The sequence below is a fragment of the Arachis hypogaea genome, chromosome 18 (assembly GCF_003086295.3).
Source record: "Arachis hypogaea cultivar Tifrunner chromosome 18, arahy.Tifrunner.gnm2.J5K5, whole genome shotgun sequence".
Lineage (NCBI taxonomy): Eukaryota > Viridiplantae > Streptophyta > Magnoliopsida > Fabales > Fabaceae > Arachis > Arachis hypogaea.
This window is the reverse complement of record NC_092053.1, coordinates 61,192,672-61,208,294: the sequence shown is the minus strand read 5'-3', so window position 1 is coordinate 61,208,294 and position 15,623 is coordinate 61,192,672.

Genomic DNA, 15,623 nt, shown 5'->3' with positions numbered 1-15,623 from the left:
TTAATTAACTTAAACTTTCCACCTAACTTTAGACAATCCATGTAATCAAAGTACAAAACCTAACTGTCCATTAACCATGTTTTCCACATATTCATGCATTCTAATTTCAAGTACAATACATATGCATTACTTTCACCACTTACTTTGGGGCATTTTGTCCCCTTTTTGCTTAATTGCTCTTTTTCTTTTTCTTTTTTTTTTTCACTTTTTTTTTCATATATATATATATTCTTTTATTTTTCTCAATGCATATGATTAAATTATTGGATGCATGAATCGTGTCCTAAACATTTCTTTCACATTTTCAGAAAATTCTAACATACTCAATTCTCAAACCAAATGTTTCCAAACCCAATTTTTCCACACTTAAATCATAAGCACTTTCACTAGTCTAAGCTAACCAAGGATTCAAATTAAGGACATTATTATTTTTTGCTTAGAGTTAATGATGTGCTAAAGTAAAGAACAAAGGGGTAAAATAGGCTCAAAATTGGTTTGCAAAGAATAATGAAAGGGTAAGGCCATATGGGTATGTAAGCTTAGTGAAATAAAAGCCTCAATCATGTAAGTGTATGCATACATCAAATAATGAAAATATAGAATTAAGCAAGACAAAGATCACAATTTTAGAGAGAAAAACACACACCAAAAAATAAAATATTGGTTGGTAAAATGCAACCAATTCAAATAGGCTAAAAAATCTCACAGGTTTTGTGTGTTCGAGCTTTAAACCATGTTCCAGTATAATATTTCTTCAAACAAGTGTAACATTAAATTTTATTCAAATTAGTGAAATACTCTAAAAGGTTTCTTGAAAAAGAAAATATTACTTCAACCAAGTGGTAAAATATGCACAAAATCAAATAATCATGCAATCAAACATGCAAATGCAACAACTAACAAGGAAAATAAACCATTGGTGTTGAGATAGAAGAGTAACTAACCCATGGAAGTCGGTATCGACCTCCCCATACTTAAAGATTGCACCGTCCTCAGTGCATACTGAGATGTACAAGTGGACGGGTTGCTACAACTGATGCTTTTCTCCAAGGATTGTGTAGATGGACTTGTCTTGGCTCCCCATGTAAATGTCTTCTGGTTCTCTTCCGGGTGGCCATCCTGAAAGAAAAAGGGAGGAAAAGTAACCCAGAAATAAAGATAAGAAAATAAATGAAGTATGGGTGGGTTAATGCCAAATGACAAGGGTCTCATTTACATGGAAGCTTCAACATGTACGTGAGAAAACAATAGAAGCAATGGCATACTAGTGGTGCAAGATTTGAAACATAGGGGAGGAGAGTGCAAGACAATATAAATTCATGTCAATGCAAAATTAATACAAATATCATAAAAGATTAGTATTGACTTAAATAATATTATCCAACAATGTAAAACAAGTCACTGAGCACCAAAATAATACCAGAAAAGACACAACAATTGAATATGAACAAGTGACACCAATGGAAAAATAAAAAATTTAGAAAAGAAAAGAAAAATATGCACAAAATTAAAATGCAATGAATGAAATATGCAAATAAATTAAATAAAATAAAATGAGAGTGAAAAGGAATGAGAAGTGAAAGAAATAAAGTAAGAAAGAAAGAAGAAAAAAGAAAAGATAGAAGAGATTAGAATTAGAAAAGAAAAGATAAGATAATTGGCGCTGAGTTGGATAAGTTGTGCGGCACAGGCGACGCGGACGCGTGGGTGACGCAGTCGCGTGATGCGCGATAAGGTCAGGTGACGCGGATGCGTGGGTCACGCGATCGCGTGGCCTGAGTTGTGCGATTGGCGCGAGTGCAGCCTTGCATTCGCACAACTCTCTGTTTGAAATGCATTTTTGCTAAAAATCTGGGTGACGCGGTCGCGTGGTTGACGCAATCGCGTGGATGGCCATTCTTTTAAAAATGATGCGAACGCGTGACCCACGCGTTCGCATGGGAGGGCTTGTGCTTCTAGCACGAGTCTAGCCACGTTCCAGCCCAACATTCTGCCATACACCCCCATTACGTCGATTTTACAGGGCCACGCGTTCGCGTGGGTGACGCGGACGCGTGGGGAGGCTATTTTTCAAATGACGCGGCCGCATCGGCGACGCGGTCGCGTGGATCAATTTATGCCAAAGGCACGCCTCCAGCCACGCTTTCGCGTGACTTTCTGTTTACCTTCTTTTCTTCACAACGCACTGGTGACGCGGACGCGTCAGCGACGCTGCCGCGTCGCGTGCGTGATTTTTTTTTATAATGCAATATGCAGAATGCAATGCTAATATGAATGTTATGCAAAACTCCAGGTTCAATACAATAAAATAAAATAAAACTCGAAAAAAATAAAACTAAATAAAAAATGAAAAAGGAACGATCATACCATGGTGGGTTGTCTCCCACCTAGCACTTTTAGTTATTGTCCTTAAGTTGGACATTTGGAGAGCCCTTTGTTACGGTGGCTTGTGCTTGAACTCATCCAGGAATCTCCACCAATGTTTGTGATTCCAATGGCCTCCGGGGTCCCAAACTAGGCACAGAAAGCCTTCAAGTAGGTTAAAGCAAGTGACAAGGCCCCAAGAGTGTTGATTTCTAGACTGAATTCCGGGGTCCCAGACCTTGCCTTTGCACCCGTCTTCTTGTTGATCATCATTTTTCCACTTGGGTGGTGAACAGTCGGAATTCTCACTGAGACATCCAAACAGCTTCCTAGACCCATTCAGTTGAGCTTTATACTAACCTTTGCATTTAAACTTTGAGCACACAACCATGTTGAACCTTGCTTGACAACTCCAACCACTAACTGTCTTCGTCTTACTCTTAATGCCACAAAGAGCTCTAAGTTGACCATCCGTCTCCAGTAGCCCATATTCAAGTGGAATTAGAAAGCTAAGGGATATGAATTTTACCCACTTAAATGTTGTGAAGGATGATGGCAACTTAGGGGGAGGGGTCTCCAACAATTTTGGCAAGGTGATTTCCAGCTCCACTCCCTTGTGCTCTTCTTTGACAACTTCCACCTCCTTGTAAGCTTCTTCAATTTCAACCTCTTCCTCTTGGTAGCTTTCTTCCAATTCAATCTCCTCTTCACTGCTTTCCAATGGCATGTGAGGTTGTGCTTCTTCTTCTTGAATCTCCATCTCTTGATCGACCTCTTTCAAGTCCTTAACCATGACATGCCTTGGAGGTTGTACACTCTCCTCGACATCAAATGCAACCGTCTTGGAAGGAGGCTCTATGTCTTGACTTTCCCATGGAGGTTCAGCATCTCGCAAGTCTTCAACCACTTTTTCCTCTTCAATAATTACTGCTTTGTCCAGTAGTTTTAATATAAAATCGTACTCATCCTTGATGATTTTCTTTCCATAACAACTCCTTTCAACTATTCTTTCATCTTCAAGGGTCTCTCCTATCTCCACATTTTGGGCCTCCTCTTGCTCTAAAACAAAATCAGACTCCTCCTTGATGTCTTCCTTCACTAATTCTTCAACCACTCCTTCGACTTCAAGGGTCTTTACTACCTTCACCTTTAGGGCCTCCTCTAGCTCCTTATGAAGTATGGATTCGTGAAGATGATCCATTCTCTCTTGTTCCATGTCAATAGCATCATTGGGATCCTGTTACTCTTGGATTGATGAATGTGGGTGCTCTTCTATGGATGGTGGTGATGGGATGGAGAGATCATTCTGTGGTTGAAAAGGAAGTGCACTAGAGCTTGAGGGTTGATTGTTGAAGGTAATTGGTGGTCCGATTTGAGCGACGAGAGCTTGTATAGTAGAGTTTAGATCGGTAAGTGCTTTCTCCATGGAGGTTTGTGGTGGATAGGAGGGTTCATTTGTTGGGAGAAAGGGTTCATGGTAGGAAGGTGGTTCATCTTGATAATGATAAGGAGATGGTGTATATTGAGGTGGTGGTTCATGAGAGTAGTTGTGCTGGAATGGGGGTGGTTATGTGTATGGTTCATTTGGCTCATAAGGTGGTTAGTATGGTGGATACGGGTTAGGGTCATATGGTGGTGTTTGGTGGAAAGGGGCTTGTGAGTATGGATGGTGGTCCAGAGTTGTGTTGAGGAGGTGGGTCATAGGTATATGATGGGGGTCCACCATATCTATTGCTTTGGCATGCATTATAGGATGGTCTTTGTCTGTGGTATTGTGGAAGGTGTTGCTGCCGGAAGGGTTGATCAGATCCTCGTGGCTCCTTCCATCTCTGATTGTTTTGACCTTGATGCATGTTCCTGTTATAATTTCCATTCCTTGCAACAACATCGGAACCAAACTCAAAGCGACGGGGATGAGAACTCATAATAGCAAATAAAAATTAAAGACGAAAATAAAAACAAATTTAAATTAAAAGGTTATTTAAATTTTTCATTTGAAAATTAAATTTTGAAATTTGAAATTTGAAATTTGAAATTTGAAATTTGAAATTTAAATATTGAATTTTGAAATTTGATTTTTGAAATAAGATAAGATAAGATTTTAAAAAAGATATGATTTTTTTTTGAAAAAAGATTTGAATTTTAAAATTTAAATTTTTGAAATTTTAAATTTTGAAATTTGAGATTTGAATTTTAAATTTTTAAATTTGAATTTTGAAAATTGAAATTTGAAATTTTGAAATTTTGAATTTTTGGATTTAATGAGGAAAGAGAAAAACAATAAAATGACACCAAACTTAAAATTTTTAGATCAAAATGAAGAAAACAACTTTGAAGGTCAAGATGAACACGAAGAACAACTTGAAGATCAAGATGAACACAAAGAACAAATTTTTTTAAAAAATTTTTAATAAATAAATAAAAAACCAATAACCTCTTAATTTTCGAAAAAGCAAAAATAAAAACAAAAATAAAAACAAATAAACAAGCAAAAAGCAAATATTTACAATAACCAATAATAAGGCACACGTTTGCAATTTCCCGGTAATGGCGCCATTTTGAAGAGACGGAAGATTGATGGTTTAGAAGTTATAGTAAACTTTCGTTGCAAGTATAGTTACTAAACCAAGCAATCAACCTTTCTTACAAACGTTTTGGTTGTCACAAGTAACAAACCCCTTTAAAATTGATAACCGAGTATTTAAACCTCGGGTCGTCTTCTCAAGAAATTGCAGGGAAGTATATTCTTATTATTGGTTATGAGTCTTGTAAATTGGGGGTTTTGAGAGTGAGGAACAGGTAATTTAAATAACAAGGAAAATAAATTGCAGGAATTAATAAATTAATATCTAATAAAACTCTTGGCAAGGTATAAGAATTGGAAGTCCTATCCTTATCAATTGTGATAAGAATTGGATTTTAATCCCACTTTGTTAACCTCTAACTATGAAGGTAAATCAAGTGGATTAATTAGCTTAATCCTCAGGTCCTAGTCAATTCCTATGGAAAGACTAGAGTTATTGGAGCAACTCCCAATTTCAACCACTGTTTTATTTGACAGCTCAAGCGTTGCCAATTACTTAACCCAAGCCAAAAGGGAGAAAATATCTAAATTAAATTAAAAGCATCAATATAAATAAAGCAAAGCAATCTTAAATCTGAAATACCTCCAATAATATTAATTAAGAAAATCATACAATGAATGTAGCATAAACCAAATTGAAAAGATAAATAATAATTAAAAGTATATAATAAAAGTAGAAAATAAATAAGAGGAACATTGAACCTGTACTTGAAGAGAAGTAATCCTAAAAATAAAAGAAATCCTAATCCTAAATCCTAAGAGAGAGGAGAGAACCTCTCTCTCTAAAAACTACATCTAAATCCTAAAATTGTATATTGTGAGCTTATGTTTATGAATGAATGGATTCCCCCACTTTATAGCCTCTAATCTGTGCTTTCTGAGCCGAAAACTGGGTCAGAAATACCCCAGAAATCGCTGGTTGCGAAATCTGCCACGCTGGTTTTTCGTCACTGCGACGCGTCCGTGTGGAGCACGCGTTCGCGTTGCCTAGCATCATGGCAACTATGGCATATTATATATCAAATCGAAGCCCCGGATGTTAGCTTTTTAACGCAACTGGAACCGCATCATTTGGACCTCTGTAGCTAAAGTTATAGCCGTTTGAGTGCGAAGAGGCCAGGCTGGACAGCTTAGCAATTTCTCCAACTTCTTGTATTCCTTCCACTTTTGCATGCTTTCTTTCCATCCTCTGAGCCATTCCTGCCCTGTAATCTCTGAAATCACTTAACACACATATCAAGGCATCTAATGATAATAAGAGAGGATTAATATCAGCAAATATAAGGCCAAAGAAGCATGTTTTCAATCATAGCACAAAAATCAGGAAGGAAAATGTAAAACATGCGAATAGTATGAATAAGTGGGTAAAGAGTTGATAAAATCCACTCAATTGAGCAAAAGATAAACCATAAAATAGTGGTTTATCACCGCCATCATGGGCCTCATCAATGGCCTGCGAGAAGGACCTTTTAGCCAATCCATATCAAAGAAGTACCCCACATCTCTGGACGAAGTGCAAGAACGAGAGGAGAAATACATCAACAGGGAAGAAAATTCTCGACTAGGAGAAACCTCAAAAGCCGGATTCACCTACCAAGACAAAGATAAAGAGTCCAAAAAGAAGGAAGATCGGCAAGGGGAAAAAATTTAAAAATATCATAATTACACCCCTCTTCGGGTGTCCCTAGTGGATATTTACAAAGAAGTCTGCCACACAGAAAAAATACCCCCAGCCCGACCACTCAAAGGCAAAAGAGGAGGAGGAAACCGGAACGAATATTGTGAATGCCATCGAGTCCGAGGGCATTCCACCAACAAATGCTTTGACTTAAAAAATGTCATAGAAAAGTTAGTAAGAGAAGGAAAACTAGATCGGTATTTGGCCACCCGAGACGATGAGCAAAGAAAAAGGAGGAGGGACGAAGAGGCCGAGCGAACCGAGCGATCACCTCGTACTCCAGAAAGACATGTTCATATGATACACAGAGGATTTGCAGGAGGAGGAATCTCCAAATCATCCCGCAAAAGATATCTCAAAGAAGTATATCATGTCGAAGGAAAGGAGGAAGCACCCGACATCCCCGCAATTACGTTTACCAAGGAAGACGCATCCGGCATCATCTCAGGACACGATGATCCCATGGTCATCACTATTATACTAGCTAATGCAAATCTCCATCGCACACTGATAGACCAAGGGAGCTCCGTCGATATCTTATTCAAAACTGCCTTCGACAAGCTCGGCCTGGAAGATAAAGAACTCAAAGTATATCCAAACAGCCTGTTCGGATTGGGAGACACTCCAGTGCAACCACTGGGATACATCCCGCTACACACAACCTTCGGAAAAAGAAACTAATCCAGAACAGTCAAAATAGACTACATCGTGGTCGACGTGAGTTCAGCCTACAATGCCTTAATAGGTTGAACAATATTAAATCAACTCGGTGCCATGGTATCAACTCCACATCTATGCATGAAATTCCCAACTGCAGAAGGGATAGCTACGATAAAAGCAGATCAGAAGATGGCGCGCCGCTGTTATAACAAAATTCTAAACCTCAGAGGCAGAGGAGAAGAATTCCACACAATTGAGCTCGATAGAGTTCAGAGACGAGATGAACTCCGTCTACAGCCCGAAGGTGAAGTAGAGAAAGTTCAGATCGGAAACACCTCGGACAAAACAACTAATATTGGCACGATCCTAAACAGAGACACAAAAGAATCACTGATACAGTTCTTACAAGATAATGTCGATCTCTTCGCATGGAAAGCTGCAGACATGCTAGGCATAGACCCCAAACTAATGTGCCACAAGTTGGCGGTCTATCCAGGATGTCGGCCGATACAACAGAGACGAAGAAAACTTGGGCCAGAACGATTTCAAGCTGTGGAAGAACAGGTACAAGCGCTACTGGAGGCGGGATTCATAAGAGAAGTCAAGTACCCACTATGGCTAGCCAACGTCGTCTTGGTGAAAAAATCTAATGGGAAGTGGCGACTGTGCACCGACTACACCGATCTCAACAAGGCCTGCCCAAAAGATCCTTATCCACTCCCAAGTATCGACGCACTGGTGGATGCCCTATCCATATATAAATACCTCTCGTTTATGGATGCATATTCTGGATACAATCAAATTCCAATATATCCGCCTGATCAGGAAAAAACCTCATTTCTAACACCAAAAGCAAACTATTGCTACATCGTAATGCCCTTTGGTCTTAAAAATGCGGGGGCAACTTATCAAAGGCTAATGAACAAAGTCTTTTCATACCATATCGGAAAAATCATGGAAGTCTATGTGGACGACATGTTGATAAAGACACAAGGTGAAGAGACATTATTGTCCGCCTTAGTCCAAGTGTTCGACACTATAAGGAAGGATGGCATGCGACTCAATCCTGCAAAATGCACCTTTGCAGTAGAAGCTGGCAAGTTCTTGGGTTTTATGCTCACACAAAGAGGAATCGAGGCAAATCCAGATAAATTCCAGGCTATACTCAACATGAAGAGCCCAACTTGTGTCAAAGAGGTACAACAACTCAACGGAAGGTTGGCGGCCTTGTCCAGATTCCTAGCGGGATCAGTAATAAGATCTCTCCCCTTCTACGCCACTCTGAGAAAAGGAAAAAAGTTTGAATGGACAACAGAGTGCGAGCAAGCCTTTCAGGACTTCAAAAGTTTCCTGGGACAACCACCCATCCTAACTCGACCACGAGGGGAAGAGCCACTCGTATTATACCTCGCGGTAGGAAGTCGAGCAATAGCCTTAGCACTGGTTCGAGAAGACGACAAAGGGCAATAACCTGTATACTTTATTAGTAAAGTGCTATAGGGATCCGAGTTGAACTACCAAAAAATAGAAAAATTTGCCTATGCGCTCATACTAACATCTCGACGTCTCCGATTGTACTTCCAAACTCACACCATTAAGGTTCGGACTAACCAGCCCATAAAAGGGATATTACAGAAAACAGATCTAGCAGGTAGAATCCTACAATGGGCAGTCGAGTTGTCCGAATTCGACCTTCAAAACGAAGCTCGAACAGCCATTAAATCACAATACTTAGCCGACTTCATTACAGAATTTACAGATGCCCCAGAGACCCCCATAGAATGGAATATTTACGTGGACGGTTCCTCGAATAAAACTGGAAGCAGCGCAGGTGTGATAATTGAAAGCAACCATGGAACTCAAATTGAGCTTTCCCTCAAATTCGGGTTCCCTGCCTCAAACAACCAGGCGGAATATGAAGCACTACTAGCTGGTTTGAAGCTGGCTAAGGAGGTGAGAGCCCAAAAACTCATCATCTTCAGTGACTCACAAGTAGTCACCTTACAAATAACAGGAAACTACCAAGCCAAAGATCCCACCATGAAAAAATATTTGGATAAAACCAGGGAACAACTCAGACAACTCGAGGAATATGAGATCCGCCACATACCCCGCGAACAAAATGCCCGAGCTGATGCACTCTCAAAATTAGCCAGTACCAAACCAGGGGGCAATAATAGAAGTCTCATCCAGGAAATACTACAGAGCCCGTCAATATCGGAAGAAGAAAAAGTCCTAGCCATAACAGGTCAGGATCAAGGATGGATGACCCCCATAATTAACTACCTCAAAACAGAAACACTCCCTACAGATGAAAAGGAGGCAAAGAGGTTAAAACGGGAGGCACAATACTACACTATTATAAACAACACCCTATACAGAAGAGGGATTTCAATACCGTTATTAAAATATGTGCCGACCTCTAACACAAGGGAAGCTTTAGAGGAAGTACACAGTGGCATTTGTGGCAATCATCTCGGAGCACAAGCTCTCACCAAAAAAGTACTCCGGGCGGGATTTTATTGGCCAACTCTACAAAAGGAAGCTACAGAATTCGTAAAGACATGTCCACCATGCCAGAAACATGCCAACTTTCACATCGCCTCGCCAGAAGAGCTCATCAGCGTAACCTCACCTTGGCCATTTGCAAAATGGGGACTCGATCTTCTTGGACCCTTTCCCCAGGGATCGGGACAAGTTAAATTCCTCATAGTAGGAGTAGACTATTTAAGAAAGTGGATTGAGGCAGAACCCCTAGCTAACGCCGCTGCTCAAAGAAGTCGAAAATTCCTATATAGGAACATTGTCACAAGGTTCGGGGTTCCATACTCCATCACCACAGACAATGGCACCCAATTCACAGACGCAGGCTTCAGAAAATTAGTAGCTGACTTGAACATAAAGCACCAGTTCACCTCCGTCGAACATCCCCAAGCCAATGGACAGGCCGAAGCTGCTAACAAAGTCATATTGGCCGGGCTAAAAAGGAGATTACAAGATGCAAAGGGAGCTTGGGCCGAAGAACTTCCACAAGTCCTATGGGCATATCGAACAACACCACATTCCACCACAAAGGAATCACCCTTCCGATTAGCATACGGAACAGAGGCAATGATCCCGGTAGAGATCGAGGAAGGATCGCTGATGAGAGAACTTTTGCGTGGTCTAGAAATTTGCGGATAAATCTTCGTTGCAAGTATAGTTTCTAAACCTTCAAAAGTCCTTTCACACAAACGTTTTGGTTGTCACAAGTAACAAATCCCTTTTAAATTGATAACCGAGTATTTAAACCTCGGGTCGTCTTCTCAAAAAATTGCAGGGAGGTATATTCTTATTATTGGTTATGAGTTTTGTAAATTGGGGGTTTTGGAGCTTGGGTAATGAGCACAGATATATTTAAATGACAAATAAAATAAATAAATAACTGTAAAATAAACTTTTGGCAATGTATGAGAAATTAGAAGTCCAGACTTAGTTATCCTTATCAATAATAATGAAAGTTGAATCTTAATTCCACTTAGTTAACCTTTACTAAAGCAAAGGGAAGTCAAGGGACTAATTAGTTTGATCTTCGAATCCTATTTATTTCCTAAGAAAAGATTGGGATTATTGAAGTTCAGTTCAATTATCAAAGATAACAGTTATCAATTATGTTGAGCTAAGATAACTCCTGAGTTACTGCTTTCTTAACCAAGACCAAAAGGGGAAAAAGTAAATTTACTGGAATAAAAATGTCTTCAGATGGGAATAACAATAATGTAAATAAAAGAAAGCAATATTAAACTGAAATACCTCAAGTAATATTAATTCAAAAGAGTAATCTGTAACATGGAAGAATTCATAAAATTGCAAGAGTAAATAAAAAGGAATGTTGAACCTGATAAACAGAGATAATCCTGAAAGCGAATAAAATCCTAAATCTAAATCCTAATCCTAAAGAGAGAGGGGAGAATCTTCCTCTCAAACTAAATCTAAATCATGAGAAGTGAATTATGAGAGCCCCCTTATGAATGGATGCATTCTCACACTTTATAGCCTCTAATCTGTGTTTTCTGGGCCGAGAACTGGGTCAGAAACAACCCAGAATTCGCTGGTTGCGAATTCAAACATGCTGAATTTCCGTCACTGCGACGCGTCCGCATGGAGCACGCAGTCGCGTCACCTAGCATCAGAGCAACTATGGCATACTATATATCAAATCGAAGTTCCGAACGTTAGCTTTCCAACGCAACTGGAACCGCGTCGTTTGGACCTCTGTAGCTAAAGTTATAGCCGTTTGAGTGTGAAGAGGTCAGGTTGGACAGCTTAGCAATTTCTCCAGCTTCTTGTATTCCTTCCACTTTTGCATGCTTCCTTTCCATCCTCTGAGCCATTCCTGCCCTGTAATCTCTGAAATCACTTAACACACATATCAAGGCATCTAATGGTGATAAGAGAGGATTAATATTAGAAATTATAAGTCCAAAGAAGCATGTTTTCAATCAAAGCACATAATTAGGAAGGCAAATGTAAATCCATGCAAATAGTATGAATAAGTGGGTAAAGAGTTGATAAAAACCACTCAAATGAGTACAGGATAAACCATGAAATAGAGGTTTATCAATCGCCTAGAGTGGTCCATTACAATGAAGAAGCCAACTCCCAACTTCAAAGGGAAGAGCTCCACCTACTTCCTGAAATCCAAGAAAGAGCTCGGATCAGGGAAGAAGCACTAAAACGTAGAATGGCTTCTAGATATAATCAAAAGGTAGTGCCAAGAGGTTTCGTTGAGAACGATCTCATCCTAATCTGAAATGATATTGGAACAACTCGACCCGGGGAAGGTAAGCTAACAGCAAACTGGAAAGGACCCTACTGAGTCATAGAAGTACTTGGGAAGGGCTACTACAGACTATCCGAACTCGACGGGCGAGAACTTCCTAGGTTGTGGCATGCCTGCAACCTAAGAAGGTACTATAGCTAGAGAAGGTAAAAGATCTCATCATAGGATGCACTCTTTTTCCTGAAAAGGTTTTTTAATGAGGCACCAAGTTGAGATTCAGAGGATAAAAACTCTATATGTACATATTTTCATTTTCTTTTAAATAAAATATATTAGACGTTCTACAAAGTTTTCAAGACGCATTAATCTGAAACATTCATCGTCCGATTATAAAGCGACAGATTGGCAGAGAGTGAAAAAACAAATTTACTGCACGATCACGATAAAGACCAACAAAGATGAAAACCAAATTCATCTAGAGGTCGACTAAACGAGGATTTAATCCACTTTCTACAAATCGGCAAAGATGAAAACAGAATAATGCAAGAAGTTATCAAAAGTGATCCGGAGAAAGGACCTGACGAGGTCCTGATTGATTGCTAAATAATAACTTAAAAGACTGGCTGACGTTAAGAAGTCGGACCAAGTCAAACCAAGTTATAAGTAAACCCTGGAAAGAGGTCTGGCCAACCCTATAAAAGAGGATTACTTTAACTTAGAAGGGCCCGACATGACGAAGTCGGCCCAAAACACAAAGTTATAGAAGTAATCCCTGAAAGAGACCTGAACAAGGTCCAATAAAGAGGATTACAAAAGTAACTTAGAAGGGCCCGACATGACGAAGTCAGCCCAAAACATAAAGTTATAGAAGTAATCCCTGAAAAAGACCTGAACAAGGTCCAAGAAAGAGGATTACAAAAGTAACTTAGAAGGGCCCGACATGACCAGGTCGGCCCAAAACATAAAGTTACAGAAGTAATCCCTGAAAGAGACTTGAACAAAGTCCAAAAAAGAGGATTACGAAATAACTTAATCCGACATGATGAAGTCGGCCCAAGACATAAAAGTTATAAACGTAATCCCTGAAAGAGACCCGAACAAAGTCCAAGAAAGAGGGTTACAAAAGTAACTTGGAAGGGTCCGACATGACAAAGTCGACCCACATAAAGTGCGAAGGCTACAAAAAGTAATACTTGGCAGAGACCTCACAAAAGGTCCAAACAAAACAGGATTCTGTTTGTTGCCTCAAAGGAATCAAAGCCACAAGCACAAAATCAACTCGAAGAGATCGAACAACAAGGCTCCAGCACTACCAAAAGCCTAGAAAAAGTGCCTCGACGAGATAAAGATCGACATAATACTAAAAGCGTGAAGTTGTGATAAAAACAAAATCAAAAAGGCTACCCAAATCAGCCCCAAGAACTTGGAAGCTATTTTTGTTTTTCAGCCTAAGGTTGCTAAACAAGCAACTAAACAAGTGTCAATGGTCAGCAGAATAAAATTTACAAAATAGAGAGTTTAAAAGCCCACAACCCGGGCTATCTACATAATCAAGATAAAAAAGCTCAGTTAAACATCAGAAGCCTTCCCGATAGCATCAGCATGGGGAGAAGGAGGGTGAGGCTGAATGGGCACAGCATCCACGGTCCCATCATCTCGATTCAAGATTTGACAGTCCGGATCGGATACGAGATGACCGACCTCCGCTGAAGGAACTGAAGAAGTTGACACTTTAGCGGTAGACACAGGGGGAGGTTCAACATCATCATCATCCGAGTCATCAGGAACAATCTTACCATCCCTCACAACATTGTCGAGGATGAAAAGAGACAGATCGATCACGGGAGCCAAAATTTGAACCTGCTCCTTCAGGTTCTCATAAGCAGCATTCACGCTACCGACAAGGTGACCTTGGAGCTCGGAGTAATCAGTTCGGGCAGACTCCAACTCCTCCCTCAGACGCATTACCTCCCGATAGGATGTAACATAGCTGTCTTTATGCCTCAATGCCGTGTCCTCGGCCAACCTCACAGAAGCCACCAAGGCAAGGGAGCTAGCCTTCTCGCTCTCCAGCTCTTTCTCCAGTTTGGACACTTTCGCTTCGAGTCCCTCCTTCAAGCCTTTCATCCGATCAAACTCCTGTTTAGCTTCCTCCATGAAGGCTTTGGTGGCATGAAGAGGAAGATTTTGGGCAGTTCAGTACAAGGCAGCCCCCATGTGCGCCATCTTAACACTACTCCGAGTATAAAGTCCAAATGGCGAAGGAGCGATACATCATCCATAGGGAGGACACCATAAGGACCGATCTGCTGATCTACGAACTCGACCGCGTCAAAATCTGGGGCATCAAGGTTGAATGGCTCAATGTTTTTTTGTTTTTTGTTGGGAGGAGCACCAGAAGTAATAACAGAGGCTTGGGGAGGATCAATCAAATGAACCCGGGGAGTTGGGATTACCTTCCTCGCCCTAGGTAAGCTCGGAACGGACGGCTTCGACTGAGCCTAGGAAGATCCCTTCCCGGCCGCCTTGGCCGAGATGTTTTTTGCTGCGGTAGCCTTCTTCGCCCTTTTGAAGGCCTTCATAGATTCATTATCCTTAATCATCTCTGCAAAGCAAAACGCAAGCAGTAAGGAATCAATCAACAAATCAGAAAAGTGCTTGCAAACAGTATAGGAGCAGACAAAAGAGGAAAATCAGAAAATTAACTATCCAGCTCAGTTCGGAGGAGAGAGGGGTTGGTTAAAAACTTCTTTGTGTCGAGATGGGGAGGCTGACCCCAGGTCTCTTCCAGAACAGTCACGAAAGCTTGCTCAGCCTCATCCAACATTTCCCATGAATATCTAGATACCCTCACGTCCTTTTGCCATTCCAAAGGAAAGGCGGGCTCGTCATTTTCATCCAGAAAAAACGGCCGAGCTCCTTCAACAGCTCGGACTTTAAAAAAGTAATTTTTAAAATCACGAAAAGATTCATCAAACATGGAGAAGACCTTCTTTCCCTGGGAAGCTCGGAAAGAAACCCAAGCATCTTTTTTCTTTACTACCCAAGGCTTCGTCAAAACAAAGAGATAGAAGAAAAGAGATTGCGAGGCAGGAATACCAAATCCATGACACAACAATTGAAAAATTTTTATGAAACCCCAGGAATTGAGGTGAAGTTGGGAAGGAGAAACATTACAGAACCATAACAGGTTCGTCTCAAAATCAGTAAAAGGAAGGATGATACTCATCGGGCCAAAAAAGAAATCGTAAGCATAGAAAAAAGGGCGATCTCCAGCAACCCAAGTAGAGAAACAAACTCTCTCTTTAGAAGTGGGAGGTATAAGTTCGTAATTCTTTTCCTCACCAGCACTACTACAAACCCTATGAAATTGCCTAAGCTACTGACAAAATTCAAAATCAACCAAAGAAACACACAAAAGAACCATTGAATCCACCCAATCAGCCATGCCCTCAGGGACCTGGGAAGATGTCTCAACAATGTTCTTGCAAGAAGACATGAAGTCAACTAGTCCTACAGCAAGAAGAGAAGAAAACAGATTACTAACCCAAAAACATCTCAGAGAAAAACAAACA